This window comes from Hyperolius riggenbachi, chromosome 7 (genome assembly GCF_040937935.1).
Source record: "Hyperolius riggenbachi isolate aHypRig1 chromosome 7, aHypRig1.pri, whole genome shotgun sequence".
Taxonomy (NCBI): Eukaryota; Metazoa; Chordata; class Amphibia; order Anura; family Hyperoliidae; genus Hyperolius; species Hyperolius riggenbachi.
In genome coordinates, this window is record NC_090652.1 from 302,111,157 (window position 1) to 302,123,276 (window position 12,120).

Genomic DNA, 12,120 nt, shown 5'->3' on the forward strand with positions numbered 1-12,120 from the left:
CAGGTCGGGCCTCTTCTGCGCTCCATGGTGCGTTCCACGCCGGCGCGCTGACGTCATCGGACGTCCTCCGGGCTGTACTGCGCAGGCTCAGTAGTTCTGAGCCTGCGCAGTACAACCCGGAGGACGTCCGATGACGTCAGCGCGCCGGCGTGGAACGCACCATGGAGCGCAGAAGAGGCCCGACCTGGCCGCCGGCCTGGCCAGGTCGGGTCGGCCACCGGAGACCACCGGGAGCCTGCGGAGCGGCGCCGAGGGCACCTCCTGCCTGCCACGGGCTGGAGGAAGCCCCAGGTAAGTGGAAATGGATTTTTATTTTTTTTAGCTAGTCCCTGAACCTTCCCTTTAAAGGACAACTGAAGTGAGGGGTATATGGAGGCTGCCATACTTATTTCCTGTAAAGCAATACCAGTTGCCCGGCTGTCCTGCTGATTCGCTGCCTCTAGTACTTTAATCCATGGACCCTGAACAAGCAGATCAGGTGTTTCTGACATTATTGTGAGATCTGACAAGATTAGCTGCATGCTTGTTTCTGGTGTGATACAGACACTACTGCAGCCAAATAGATCAGCAGGGCTGCCAGGCAACTGGTATTCTTTAAAAGGAATTAAATATGGCAGCTTCCATAGTCCTCTCATTGCAGTTGTCCTTTAAAGAGAACCCGAGGTGGCTTCCTAAGAATGAAATCCGCACACAGAGGCTGGGTCTGCCTATACTGCTCAGTCTCTGTTGCTATCTCAATCCCCCCTAAGTTTCCCCTGCGCTCTGCTATGCCCCATAAATCACAGCCGCTGTAGTGTCACTCTGCGTGCTCCCCCGCCTCCTGCATAGCTCTGGTCCCCGCCCGTGTCCTTTCCCTGTCCACTGATTGGAGCGAAGGGACGCAGGCGGGGACCGGAGCTATGCAGGAGGCGGGGGGAGCACCAAGAGTGACCGCACATAGGTAAACACAGTCCGCTGCGTGTCGGCAGCGTGGCTGTGATTTATGGGGCCAGCAGAGCGCAAGGGGAACTTTGGGGGGGTTGAGATAGCAACAGAGGCTGGGCAGTATAGGCAGACCCAGCCTCTGTGTGCAGATATCATTCTTAGAACCCCACCTTGGGTTCTCTTTAAGGAAACTCACACCAAGCAGTGATTAGAGACTGATTCTCCATGACACTTAAAGCAGCAGCGACAGCCATACTATCCCATGAAAAACAAAAAAAACACATAAATATAAGTAGATAAATTATTTTTCTGCTTACATAACATGTGCATTGTACTGTCCACATTTTGATTTACAGATAATTGTATGCTGTAAAGAAAGAGAAAACTGTTCCAGGCATTTTCCATCTTTGCTGCCTCTGAGTGACGCCAATCCCAATGTCATTTCCGCCTTACTCTTTTTCTCTCCTAGAAACTGCACTGTCATATGTAGCCTGCTTTGTAAATGCATGTGAGCACAACATATTTCTGCATATTCTACAGAGGAGTGAGGTGTATTTCCCTTCTCAGCCTGGTGTCATATTGAACTGCCCTCAGCCAATCAGCAAGGAGCAGAAATGTGGGAAGGGAGATAACAAGCTTCCTTTTCCCCGGCAATGTACCAGAATAGAGCCAGGGGTGGGAGTGTCTGAGGACTGGGAGAAGGGCCGGCAATGTAATGTTGCTCGGATACAGTCTGTGATCACGGCATAGCCGATTACGGCAGTCCATCACGAATTATTCCAAGTATTCGGTCCATGTTCACAGGAACAATATCCGTGATTATCCTCTGGAAACCTGCCGACTTTATCGGTTAATAGCAAAGCCCCATTACATTGTAGAAACACCACATTTGCAAGATACGTTAAATAATTTTTTCAAAAACACCTTATAGTTTTTGAGAAAATCGATTTAAAAATTTCAAAGGAAAAATGTATACATTTAAATGCGTAAACAGTTAGTTAATGAAGCAAAACCCGCCGAATTTCGCAGTTAATAGCAAAGCCCCCTTACATGTTAGAAACACAAAATGTGCAGGATATGTTAAAAAAACAGTGGGAAAAATATACTTTTCTTACTTTTTAAACTTTTTAATTTTTTTATGTTCAGAAAGTGTGAAATTAAAAAAAAAAATGACATGTGGTTCCCCTTACCAAGCATATTTAACCCCTTGTACCCCATGCAGGCTGGGATAGCCAGAATGTGGAGCCCCAGCCGACTGCAGATTCGCACCCTGAGCTATACCAGCCTGCATGATCCATGGTATGGGGGGGGAGGGGTGGCCAAGCCTTCCCCTCCGCCCCGCAGCCCTGTCCAATCCATGGACAAGAGGCTCTTCTCTCCAGGGGCATCGGAGGTGGGGGCGACGACTCCCTGGGGGGAGGGGTATCTGGGAGTCCCCTTTAAGAAGGGGACCCCAGATGCCTGCCCTCCTCCAGGAGAAATGAGTATAGGGGTACGAAGTACACCTTACCCATTTCTCCAAAGGGTTAAATGAAATAAAAACACAACCACGAGTAAAGTATTTTAATATTTTTAATTAACCAGAAATACTTACCTGTACCTTTAAAAAAAATTTCCCACGCCAATATCCTCGGAAATGTCCGATGCCAATATTCTCTATCTTGCGATCTTCTTGTTACAGGTGACTGAAGATCACCGCCTGCCACCACACACGCTGCTCCCCGCCGCAGCTCTCAGCTATACTAAGTATAGCTGAGAGTGCGTCCTATGCTCCTGCTGTCCTCCCCACCTGCCCACACCTGTTACCCTCACCCATGCTGGCACCCAGTGCACCCATGGTTGCACTGGGTGCCAGCATGGGTGAGTGCACTGGGTGCCAGCATGGGTGAGGGTGACAGGTGTGGGAGGCAGGGAGGACAGCGGGAGCATAGGACGCACTCTCAGCTATACTTAGTACAGCTGAGAGCTGCGGCGGGGAGCGGCGTGTGTGACGGTGGCCGGCAGTGATCTTCAATCAACTGAATTAATCATGGATGAGGTGAGACACGCTGCCATTACACTTAAAGAGACACTAAATAAAAAAAAATTATGATATAATGAATTGTATGTGTAGTACAGATAAATACTAGAAGATTAATAGCAAAGAAAATATTCTCATATTTTTATTTTCAGTTATATAGATTTTTTTACAACTTCGCATCATTCTCTAATATTTGCAGTTTACACACTACTCAGCATTCTGATGATTTTACAGAGCAGGCTACTGAACTTTTCACCTGTCCTCTGCAGAGAAAAAGAAAATACAGTGACAGACACATAAGATAATACGTTCAGAAGACAGAGCTCTCTGCAACTTTGAAAGCTGTGGAGCTCAATGGCTCTTTTGCATAGTTAACAACTGGAGTTTCTTAACTCTTCCTGTACTGGAAACAATATGAGATTTGTGTATCTGCTCCTAATGTTTTATTTCTTAGCTGTACTACACATACAAATCATTATATCATCATTTTTTATGATTATGATTTTATGATTTTATTATTTTTATTTTTTATTATTTACTATATACGCAGAACAGAGGGGACACAGGAATGCAAAAAGGGGGACAAACAGGACACAAAGGGGACACAGGAGGGCAGACAGGGACGCAAGTCCTCGGCAGAAAGACAGGTGGCTTCTTTGAAAAGCCGAAATCTTTCTGAAGAAAAACAAAGTTTCCCGTCATACCTATACTTTCTGGAAGCGAGAGTGTTCGCTTCCAGGACTGCAAAAAAAATTGACTGTGGTCATCTTGTGGCCAAATAGTAAAACTACATCCACATACATTTTTGAATAAATAAACACATATTATTACATTTAAAATTAACTGTTTACCTCCCACACCAAAAATTACCCAAATACATTTTTGCATGAAAATTAAAATTACAATAAAAAAAAAATAGTTATCTAAGGGTCTGAACATTTTTTATATGCATGTGAAGAGGGTGTATTACTAATATTTTTTAAATTATAAGCTTGTAAATAGTGATGGACGCAAAACTGAAAATATGCACCTTTATTTCACAAAAAAATATTGGCGTCACACATTGTGATAGGGACATAATTTAAATGGTGTAATAACCGGGACAAATGGGCAAATAAAATACGTGGGTTTTAATTATGGTAGCATGTATTATTTTAAAGCTATAATGCCCGGAAACTGAGAAATAATGATTTTTTTCTATTTTTTTTCCTAATATTCCTGTTAAAATGCATTTACAGTAGAAAAAAAATTATTCTTCGCAAAATGTACCACCTAAAGAAAGCCTAATTAGTGGTGGAAAAAAAACAAGATATAGATCAATTCATTGTGATAAGTGGTGATAAAGTTATTTGCGAATGAATGGGAGGTGAAAATTGCTCAGATGCATAAGGTGGACTGAGGGCTGAAATGGTTAAATGACCCCTCTGTGCTTCTCTTATACAGGTTCTAATGAAACTGGTGCCCCAGAGGTGTCAGGGTCCCACACAGCTGTACCATCTGCATCCCTGGGAGATGTACTGGAGGGATTTCTTCATTATCAGAAGCTGCATTGAGAGTTGTGCTCTTGGGTGAGTCCTCAGCTGAGAGCCGCTCTCCACCTACTGTCACCGAGCATGATGGGAGCAGCACATGTGCGCGGAGCGGACTGTCGCCATGGACACTAAACATTTACATGTGAATTGGAGAAGTGGCGACACACAGCAAACAAACGAAGATGCGGCTGCCAATCCCAGCGCTGCTTTATGGCCGAGCGGCCGAGGCCTTTTACTGCTACCAGTGACGGAAAGCGTTCGCAATAAAGCCTGCCGTGACTCAGCACCAGTCATCTATCTCAGCCTGGGAAAGACTAAAACTGTATATTTGTTTATTTTTGTGACATGCAGAATATATTCATCATATCTCAGTCTGTCCATTAGATTACCAATCCATCTATTAACTTATCTGTCTCTCTGTCCATCCATCCATCCATTCATTTAGACACATGGCAAATAACTTTTTCTCCTGAGTTTTCTCCTAGGAGATAAGTTTTCGTTTTCTTTTTTTGACTCTGAAGCCTCTTTAAAAATCAGTTTTAGCTCTTATTTATGTTAAGGATCTATGCCTGACCTAAAATGCCGCTATCCCACGGCTGAATGAGGGTTTTATCACTCTCAAATCCCTGGGGAAAAAACGGGGGAGCATTTCCTGGAGGAGGCAGAGCTTTCTGCAATAGCTCTGCCTCTCCTCGCATCAATCCCTGCTGATCCCCGCCTCTCTCCGCCCCTCTCAGTCTTCTTTCACTGAGAGGGGCGGGAGAGAGGCAGAGATCCGCGGTGGATTGACGCGAGTGGAAGAAGAGCTACAGCGGTAAGCTCCGCCTCCCTGGGCAGCAAAATCCAAGATCAAGAAAGTCGTAGATTTTTGCCCTAGTATTTGAGGGTGATAAAACCCTTGTTCAGCCGCAGGATAGCGGCGTTTTAATTCGGGCATAGATCCTTAACATAAATAAGAGCTAAAAACTGTTTTTTTTAAAGAGGTTTCAGAGTCTCTTTAAATTGTACCAGAGATCATGGGAATACAAAAATCGATACTTACCCGGGGCTTCCTCCCGCCCCATAAGCACGTGCGAGTCCCACGCTGTCCTCCCGCGGTCTGCCGTTCAGCCGCGATCAGGCCCGGTAATTTACTCATTTGTTTCCAGTCTGGGACTTCTGCACATGTGCGGACCTACTGTGCATGCGCAGTAGACCCAGGCTGACGTCACTGAGCAAGTTACCGGGGTCTGATCGCGGGAGGACGGCATGGAGCTCACGCGTGTTTATGGGTAAGTATTGATTTTTGCTATAATTTGATCTCTGGTTTCCTTTAAAGTGATCCTTAAAGGGGCACTATGGTTAATTTCTTCCTTTTAAGTGCCTTTAATCTAAGTATTAGTATGTGAAACGTTGTTATTGACATTTATTTTCGCTGATCAAAAGTTTTTTTTACATTGGCACCAGCCATTTAAACCTAATGAGGCACGTCGGAAGATTTACCTTCCTGACGCCGAATCGGCATAATCCATCCTCATATAGGAGGCATCTGTAACTGTAAATGTGTTCCTAATACTCCCCCCCCCCCCCCCCCATCCGCTCAGCGGAGGAACAATCCTACTGTAACGGCACGATCGTACCGTTACTGAGATGTGTGTAGGCTGCAGCGGCTTTACGTCTCTTTAGCTTCACGCTGCCCGCTGAGGACCCCTGGCACAGCGACAGACACCTATTGTTGTCCGTTGCTGTGGTAACCAGCACGCGAACCATAGTGCCCCTTTAAGTAAAAAAAAATGACTTTTACTCACCTGGGGCTTCCAATAGCCCCTGCAGCTGTCCGGTGCCCTCGCCGTGTCCCTCCAATCCTCCTGTCCCCGCCAGCAGCCACTTCCGGTTTCGCCGTCAGGAGCCGACAGGCTGGTAACGCAAGTGATTCTTCGCGTTCCTAGCCACAATTGCGCCCTCTATGCTGCTATAGCATATAGCATGAAGCATATAGCAGCATAGGGGGCGCTATTGTGGCTGGGAATGCAAAGAATCAACCGGAAATGGCTGCAGGCTGGGACACGAGGATCGGGGGACACGGCAAGGGCACTGGACAGCTGCAGGGGGTTATTGGAAGCCCCAGGTGAGTAAAAGTCATTTTTTTTTTTTGACTTAAGGTTCACTTTAAGTAACTTTTCAGCACTTTGCAATTGAAAATGTAGCACAAAGTAGGTGAAAAAGCGATTGCAAAATTATTCAGAGGGTTTTGTTGCTTGCTGGTGGTTTAGAGGGCATTTCCCTGTCAAGGGCTAATATGCAATTGACTTTTACTCCTATGTTTTCTCCTAAGTGATAATTTTTCAGCATTTTTCAATTTCAAAAGTTTCAAAAAGTAGGCGAAAAAGTAGTATCGAAATTATTTTGCGTGTTTTCTTGTTTGCTGAGAATTTAAAAGGAATCTTATTGACATCATATTGTGCATATATCAACTAGGAGAGAACTCAGGAGAAGAAGTTAATTGCATATGGGCCAGTGTCGGACTGGGAACTGGAAAAGCTGAGGAAATCCACTTGCTGGCCAAGCAGCAGTAATCAGGTGTTGCTGCTCACAGTGAAGACTTGCTGCAGGTTTCTATTGGAAGTGATAACACAGGCAGGGCCGGTTCAAGTAACAATTGGGCCCTAGGGCAAAATTAGCCTGGGGGCCCCCCAACAGACACTCCCGACCAAAAAGCGTCATTAGAGGCCCTTTGTTGCAGCCAAATTTCCCTCCTGGGCCCCTGAGCTGGCTGCTGACCCTCCCCAATCACCTTCCAACTTAACAGACTCTGCAGAGTCCCTGGGGAGCAACAGCTAAGATGGGGGAGGGACACCTTGGGGCCCCCTACAGGCTCTGGGGCAATTGCCCATTTTTTCCTATGGTAGCTCTGACCCTGAACACAGGGTTACTGCTGCTTGGCCAGCAGGTGGATTTCCTCAGTTTTTCCACCTCCCAGCATGACACTGATATGGGCCACAGGCATTTGTAACAAAATGACTTAGATTTACCTGGCTGGGGGTTCCTCCAGTCCCCTGTAGTCCATTAGCTCCCCCAGTGTCCACCCAGTCTCCTCCGTTCTTCTGCTGAGGAGTCTACGATCCGTCAACTGCACATGCATGATCCCAGCCAAGGGCATAACAATAGACCCTACAAGGGATTGGGGGAAAAGTGTAGGTACTTTTCCGTTAGCCGGGCGCATGCACTAGGTGGCGTTAATTACTATACCCTCTCCAGGCCGCCATTGATAGTAGGGAAAGATGTAATTCTGGTGGAGTTTTATCGCCACCTAGTGGATGCGCCCGGCTAATGGAAAAGTACCAAAGTTTATTTTCCCTGTCCTGAGAGACTGACAACTAAGGGCGCAGAGAGAAAATCTTTCTGCTCTCTGCACAATTGTTTTATAAGGAATCAAATTTTTGCAGACAAAGATTTGTAGACAGTCCTTATTCAGTGTGCAGCAAGGTATTGTGTAGAGTGCCCTGCCCCCAACCTCTCTACCCCTCCCCAAGTGCCGTGTACTGTAGTGATGCTGGAGAAGGCTGCAGAGCAGTTCTGCTCCATCAGAGGAGGTCAGAGTGAGTGTAATAAGAAGCTGAGGCTAGTAGCACACTCGTCTGTCGGTTTTCTGTATGCATTTCCTGAACACCATTAGCTTAATTCACTAAACCGTGATAACACAAATATCTCACTTTATCAAAGATATCACACCTTATCAAAGTTAACATGCCTTATCAGAGTAGCATAGCAAGCGCTACAAACTTATGCCTGCTAATTGGCAATGGCACTCGTCCTGCCCTGAGCCCCTGCAGGTTCGTAGCGCTCGTTATGCTACTCTGATAAGGTGTGATATCTTTGATAAGGTGTTATATTTGAGTTGTCACGGTTTCGTGAATCAGGCCCCTTGTATGTCTGTATGTGTGAAAACATTATCACAGAATATAATACAGAAAATGTGTGCAGTGCTTCACAGCTGTCTGTTTTGATCTGCATGGGGAAGACACATTCAAGTTGTTTTCAGTTTACCTGTGCAGAAAGTGGGGTGGGGGTGGGGGGGGCATCCAAAGTTTCCCAGGGGGGCCCAGTGATTTCTAGTTATGCCCCTGATCCCAGCCGCTCATGATCCCATGGCTGGGAGCAGGGCCGGGCCGAGACATAGGCTGGAGAGGCTCCAGCCTCAGGGCGCAGTGTAAGAGGGGGCGCACAATTCATTCAGCTGTCATTCCTAATTGTGTTTGAAGCAGAAAGAAATAAGAAAAGGGTATACGTAGCAGTGACTGCAAGCCAGATAACTAGATATTAAGGTGTTGGGGAGGTTGTGGGCCCTGTGGCCCTCTTAGTCTGATAACAATCAGTGTGTGACAGCTGGGATGGAAGGGATGGAGGGGCGTACTTTGGTGTCTCAGCCTTGGGTGCTGGAGGACCTTGTCCCAGCTCTGGCTGGGAGTCTTCTGTATAAGCACAGCAGTAGGCCTGAAACCCACTAGCAATGCTTTTCTAAGCCTTTTCTGAGCGCTTGTGTTTTGAAAAGCTCTTGCTAATGTAGTGCTAGGTGTGTGATCTCACTTGAAGGATGTGATTTTATAAAAATCCCCGATAGCATTGCATTAGCAATAGTTTTTTAAATCTCTAGCATTTAGAAAAGCGCTGCTAGTGGGTCCCAGGCCTAACTGTCTTAATGGACTGTGCATGTGCACAATCAGGTGTGTGCGCAGCCAGGACTGTGCATGCGTAATAGACGTTAAAGTGAACCTCCGGACTAAAAATCTACTCAGCAGCACTGAAAAGGCTTGGTGTTTCTTTAACAGTTTCACAGCATCAGAACTTTGTTTTTCTTACCAAAGCATCATTTTTAGCTGCATTTTTAGCCAAGCTCCACCCATCACAGAAAACTGCCCGGGCTTTTTTTCCCTGATGCTGTGCAATGCATGATGGGATTTCCTATGTTGTTATTCACGTTGCCTAGCAACTGGGAGGGGTGATCAGCACACAGGACAGTTGGAACTGTGTCTCATGACAAGGGGTGTCACCTCCTTTCAACCAAAAAGATGGCTGCCCTCATGAAATCAAACATTTGCCTGTTCTTTTAAAACAGGGTGGGTAAGAGATTATATTACCTATCTATTTTAATTAACATAACTAATGTAACTTAATGACAGTATGTTTGTTTAGGCTGGAGTTTCTCTTTAACTGGCTCAGTGGCGGACATTACTGTGGGCTTAGGGTACGTTCTCATCATGAAGCGCAGATGGGCGTGCGATCAGAATGCAACACATGCCATCGCACGCCATCTGCGCCGCTACTCTCTGCGCTGCTGATCCCATTCATTACAGTGAATGGGTCAGTGATGGGCTTGTGGGCAGAACGCAGGCAGCCGTACGCAAGCGCATCATAACGCAGCGTACTGCTGTGCAGCGCCTACAATGTGAACGGCAGAAGGGCTGTCTACACCCTTCTGCCATTCTTGCGTGTCGCACATCATACGCGCTTCCAAATGCGCACAGAAGCGCGTCGTGATGTGAAGGAGGCCTTACAGCGGAGAAATGGAAGAATAGCGAGGTAGATAATGGACTGGAGGAAGCCCCTGGTAAGTATACATTCTTTTGCTACTAATGTCTCAGGTACACTTTGAATTGTTGTATTTTCAGTTTTGAGAGATATTTTTATTACATGAAACAAATAAAGATAATTCTCCCAGCCCTGCACACCCGCTGCTTCTCCCCTCAATCATTCGTATTACTTGTGTGTTGGCCATATGCGGAGTCGTGAAATCTAATCTTAAACTCATCTGTAATATCGGCATGTGGCCTGGATAAATACAGTTATTGTTGCAAATGTGCAACAGACGGAAATAGTTTTTTCATCCGTCAAAGTGTGTTTATCATTACATCTGTGATTTGGGATCCAAGAACTTGTTCTTTATGAGACAGATGTGGACAGAGCGCAGAGCAACTAGTGACCAGGGTTTGCTTGTGTTGGTTGTTGTTGTACGGATGGCCTGGAGTGAATCTGCTTCACAAACTTTTTACACCAGGAATGGGGAGCACACCTTAAAGAGGAACTGTAACGACAAAACGGCCCCTGGGGGGTACTCACCTCGGGTGGGGGAAGCCTCAGGATCCTAATGAGGCTTCCCACGCCGTCCTGCGTCCCTCGGGGGTCTCGCTGTAGCCCTCCGTACAGCCGTGACGCAATATTTACCTTCCTGGCTCCTGCGCAGGCGCTCTGATGGCTGTCGGCGCCGAAGTAGGCGGAAATACCCGATCGCCGTCGGGTCCTCTCTACTGCGCAGGCGCAAGTTTCCGACGCCTGCGCAGTAGAGCGGACCCGACGGAGATCGGGTATTTCCGTCTATTTCCATGCCGAAAGTCGTCACAGCGCCCCCGCTGGAGCCAGCAAAGGTAAATATTGAACTGACAGTCGGCACAGTCGCCGGCTGTTCGGAGGGCTGCGGCGAGACCCCCGTGGGACAGAGGACGGCGTGGGAAGCCTCATTAGGATCCGGAGGCTTCCCCCACCCGAGGTGAGTACCCCCCAGGGGAGGTTTTTGTTGTTACAGAGTCTCTTTAAGGTGGCTACTAACGGTCCAATTCCTAGCGAAAAATAATTTGAGCGATCAGAAATTTTGATCGGTTTGGTTGTAAATAATCTCAGTTGATGGGCACAATGGATTACGAACGATTATAAAAATAGTCGTCTGATTGGATTTTCATCATACCAAACTTTGGATTTTCTTGTTGGTTGTGATAGATAGGATCGGAAGCAAAGATTGATGGTGTAGTGAAAGATTTTTCTTACAGTCAAAATTATCTGATTGCTCAAACGATTTTTTTTTTTTGCTAGAAATTGGACTGTTAGTGGTCACCTTTAGGCTGCTTTCACAGTGAGACGTTACAGACGCACGTTAGTGCAGCCTGTAACGCACCCCACCGCACAGCAATGAAAAATCAATGGGCTGTTCACAGTGCCCACGTTGCATTACACAGTAACGCTGCACGTTCGTTTGAAGTGCAGCATACTGTGCATACTAACGGCTTAAGCCGCGTTAGACTGTTTGCACATGCTCAGTATGTTTTTTTATTTCAGGGGCGGAGAGGAGGCGGGGAGAGGCCGCTACCTAGCCAGGCACATGGCTACTTGACATTCACTGCACTTTCAGTGTTTACTTCTTGGAGCGGCCGCTGATTGGCTGGTGGGACTACGTGATGCGGAGAGGTCCACTCACGTGGTCTCCGCAGTGCCTCAGACAGAGCAGGCGCACCAAGAGCTGCTTGTAACGCGGCTCTTGGTAGCGTTCTGCATTGCCACAGGAAGTCTTTATGGCAAACTCTATACCTGCATTTAAAGGGGGCTTAGATGCTTTCCTTGCGTTGAAAGACATCCATTACTAGGTAATGCCTAATGATGTTGATCCAGGGATTTTATCTGATTGCCATCTGGAGTCGGGAAGGAATTTTTCCCTTTAGGGGCTAATTGGACCATGCCTTGTAAACATTTTTCGCCTTCCTCTCGATCAACAGGAATATGTGAGGGAGCAGGCTGGTGTTGTACTTTATACTGGTTGAACTCGATGGACGTATGTCTTTTTTCAACCAAAATAACTATGTAACTATGTAACACCACCAGGCGTTGCGTTAGGGGCAC

General features: G+C 46.6%; 1 long non-coding RNA gene across 1 annotated transcript in view; it reads left to right on the plus strand.

Annotated features, from left to right (window-relative positions):
* The window catches only part of LOC137525895 (uncharacterized), a 134,870-nt gene extending 129,986 nt beyond the window's left edge, over positions 1 to 4,884 (plus strand). Inside the window, exon 2 of the long non-coding RNA XR_011023048.1 lies at positions 4,388 to 4,884. This is a non-coding gene — a long non-coding RNA (uncharacterized lncRNA). The remainder of the gene's footprint in view (positions 1 to 4,387) is intronic.
* Positions 4,885 to 12,120: the final 7,236 nt, after the last annotated feature.